This window comes from Schistocerca cancellata, chromosome 10 (genome assembly GCF_023864275.1).
Source record: "Schistocerca cancellata isolate TAMUIC-IGC-003103 chromosome 10, iqSchCanc2.1, whole genome shotgun sequence".
Classification (NCBI taxonomy): Eukaryota; Metazoa; Arthropoda; class Insecta; order Orthoptera; family Acrididae; genus Schistocerca; species Schistocerca cancellata.
In genome coordinates, this window is record NC_064635.1 from 127,751,376 (window position 1) to 127,755,437 (window position 4,062).

General features: G+C 45.2%; 1 non-coding gene across 1 annotated transcript; it reads right to left on the bottom strand.

Annotated features, from left to right (window-relative positions):
* Positions 1 to 3,563: 3,563 nt before the first annotated feature.
* Trnap-cgg (transfer RNA proline (anticodon CGG)) lies at positions 3,564 to 3,638 on the bottom strand. The gene has a single exon. It is a non-coding gene; the product is annotated as a tRNA-Pro (tRNA).
* Between the last annotated feature and the right edge of the window lie 424 nt (positions 3,639 to 4,062).

A 4,062-nucleotide genomic window follows, 5' to 3' on the forward strand; every position in this document is an offset into this window, starting at 1 on the left:
GAACTTAATGGTGTTCACATTATTTTTCTGTGTTCTTTCTTTAACCATTAACCGATCTTGCAGACGTTAGTCGTATCCGCGAATTATTCTAGCTCACCTAACTGTGTCAAGATTAGATTTTTACAGCTATAATCACTTGTCCAACTATTAAAAGTTCGTTCTGTTATATCAGTAAGTAATTCATAAGTCGATTTTTTATAACAATAAATCCTATTGTTGCATTAATAAACTGACGGAAAAAAAATCGCAGCACCAAAGAATAATTAATGTATTAGGCCTACAACTTTGCTACCGCCGTTTTGTAATAGACGGCAGTAGCAGCAAGTGGGGTTCGGGTGGTTGGTCATAGGTGTAATACAATAAGCTTAGGAATCTGTAAACATAATGCCATAAAAATATTAGTCGATTTGTGATTGTATCATAAGGTTATTCTAGATTAAGTATGTACGCATTTCTTGCCATTTTCGGGAAGTTTTAATTTTCTGCTTTAACATGAAGAAACCTGGGGCTGTGGCTCTTAAAATGCTGGGTAAGACCAATAGTGAGGGAACTATTAGTGGAACAACGAGCAGAGAATGTTTTCAACGCGTTAAGGAGAGTAATTTTGATTCCGAACACCGGCATGGCGGTGGAAGACATAACGTTTTCTTAGCTACTGAAACAGGCAAAGACAGTCATAGGATATCATTGTCGAAAGCAAATTATGCGGTCGAGCCCAGCACTGAAACACAAACGGCCACAATACAGCGATAGACACGTAAAGGTAATATTGCAGCAGGTCAGTGCTCGACCCCATGTCGCAAAACCCGTAAAATATACATGGAAACGCTGAAGTGAGAAGTCCTATCCCTCCCGCCATACTCTCTGTACGTTGCTCTCTGTGACCACCAATTTCTTCGATCAGTGGCATACAGTCTGGCTGATCAGCACTTCCGATCAGGTGAACAAGTGCAAAATTGAATCGATTCGTGGATCCCCACAGAAGGTGCCCAGTTCTTCAGCCACGGAATCCGTATGCTATCCGAAAGATGGGAGAATATAGTGGCCAGCGATGGCAATAAATGAATCATAATTTTTTTGTATGTTTTTCACAATAAATCCCCGAACTTCGAGAAAAAATGACGAAAGCAAAGTTGTAGACCTTGTATAATAATGAAATTTTGGGAATACATTTGTCTAGATGACGTATTTAAGTGATTAACATTGCAAGATCACAAGTTAAATGGAAGTGCGAGATAAGCCATTGCAAGTGTGGAATGCTGCTACATTAATAACCAGTGTCACCGCTAGAATGTTCAGTGCAAGCAAGCAGACATGTATGCATTATGTTGTGGAGGTGCCGGATGTCAGTTCGTGGGATGGAGTTCCACGCCTGTTGGACTTGGTCGGTCAGTACGGGGATGGTTAATGCTGGTTGTGGATGACGCTGGAGTTGTCATCCAATCATGTTCCATTGAGCTCGATTGGAGGTAGGTCTGGTGACAAAACACGCCAAAGCAACATGTCGACACTCTGTAGAGCATGTTGGTTTATAACAGCGGCGTGTGGGCGAGCGTTATCCTTCTGGAAAACATCTCTGGAGAGCTGTACATGAATGGCTGCACAACTGATCGAATCACCACATTGACGTAAAGATCTACAGTGAAGGGATATGTACGGGAGTGCTCCTGCTGTAATACGACGTCGCACTCCTGACCGTGAGTCCAGGTGTAGATCTACTGCGTTTGTCGCAGACCGTCAACTGGCCCCCTTCTAACAAATGCACAGCCGTCAGTGGCGTCTAAGCAGAATCAGCTTTCATCAGAAAACACAACAGATCTCAAACTTGCTCTCCAATGAGCTCTCACTTGACACCACTGCTGCCGAAAATGGCGGTGGTTTGGGGTCAGTGAAATGCACGCTATAGGGCATCTGATGGGTAGATCACATAACTGATGAGGAGGTATTGAATAGGATTGGGGAGAAGAGGAGTTTGTGGCACAACTTGACAAGAAGAAGGGACTGGTTGGTAGGACACGTTCTGAGTCATCAAGGGATCACCAATTTAGTATTGGAGGGCAGCGTGGAGGACAAAAATCGTAGAGGGAGACCAAGAGATGAATACACCAAGCAGATTCAGAAGGATGTAGGTTGCAGTAGGTACTGGGAGATGAAGAAGCTTGCACAGGATAGAGTAGCATGGAGAGCTGCATCAAACCAGTCTCAGGAGTGAAGACCACAACAACAACAGGGCATCTGGCTCGGAGCTGTCCCTGAAGTAACTGCTTTGTAACAGTTCGTTGTGTTACTGTGGTGCCAACTGCTGTTCAGATTGGTAACGCACATGCAGTTCGATGCGCCAGAGCCATACGCTGAACACGTCTTCGCTCTCTATAGTGCCACGTGGTCGTCCGGAGTCTGGTGTTGTTGCGACCGTATATTCTCATGACCACTGTTGCCAGCAGTCATGAACTGAGGCTACATTCCTGCCAAGTCTTTTTGCAGTATCGCAGAAGGAACATGCAGTTTCTAGTAGCTCTATTGCATGACCTCGTTCGAGCTCTGTGATGTTTGATAATGGCGTCTTTGTCGCCTTAAAGGCGTTGTTGACCAACATCAACTCACGATGTAACTAACCCTCGCAACATGCTGATCACATGCCCCACGATCATAGATCGCTTCTCATCCTACCTTGTATGTAGCAGTCGTCCAGTTCGAACAGGCTTAAGGTCAAATCCGTGAGTGGCTGTTTACGTTAACAGTCATTTGTTTCCCCGTATGTTTCTTCAGCTTTTCAACATTGTGTACCTGCTTCATTTTGAATATTTAGCAGCGCTGTACCCACTGGTGTTAAACTCGTTTTCAACCAATGATTCCCACAGCTACAGGAACACTACTTGTGATCCCTCCAGAAGTCAAGAATAGCTCCTCCAGAACTTATGCATTCCACAGTGCTGTGAGATAATGCATATGGCCAGATCTTCTGAGAGACAGACAGTTACAGATTTTCTTTTGCACTGCACGACGTTTTCAACTAACGGATAGCGCAATAGAGTGGCTCAAACGGAAAGGAACCCTTCCTCTTTAAATTTCTGCATCCTACACTGTTGGCAGTTCTGTGTAGATGGCAGTTACATGATTTTATTTCGGTGATTACAAAATAGGGTCGAATGTATGCACTGGGTAGCCGAGGCAGCTAGTTCATGGCGATTCGGTCAACCAAGTAAATGAATGTACTGAACATGCTGCAAACCACTGCAGGGAGCATGTGTGTCAGAATTCTCATCGAGTGTGCCGCATCGGTGTTATGAAAGAAAAATGAGTCATACATAAGACGAATTGGAGATCTATTGGATTGATGATAGGTTCCTATGATGATACTCTGGGTTCGATTCAAACTTCTGCACATGATTTTTAATAGGGAGAGACAGATTCTATTCTCTTCTGGCTACGCCAAGTGAAGAAGGTATAATGGCATTGTGGTCTGAAATTCACATTAAACATGATATTCCTTCCCAGAATGAGATTTTCACTCTCCAGCGGAGTGTGCGCTGATATGAAACTTCCTGGCAGATTAAAAATGTGTGCCCGACCGAGACTCGAACTCGGGACCTTTGCCTTCCGCGGGCAAGTGCTCTACCAACTGAGCTACCGAAGCACGACTCACGCCCGGTACTCACAGCTTTACTTCTGCCAGTACCTCGTCTCCTACCTTCCAAACTTTACAGAAGCTCTCCTGCGAACCTTGCAGAACTAGCACTCCCGAAAGAAAGGATATTGCGGAGACATGGCTTAGCCACAGCCTAGGGGATGTTTCCAGAATGAGATTTTCACTCTGCAGCGGAGTGTGCGCTGATATGAAACTTCCTGGCAGATTAAAACTGTGTGCCCGACCGAGACTCGAACTCGGGACCTTTGCCTTTCGCGGGCAAGTGCTCTGCCAACTGAGCTGCCGAAGCACGACTCACGCCCGGTACTCACAGCTTTACTTCTGCCAGTACCTCGTCTCCTACCTTCCAAACTGGCAGAAGTAAAGCTGTGAGTACCGGGCGTGAGTCGTGCTTCGGTAGCTCAGTTGGTAGA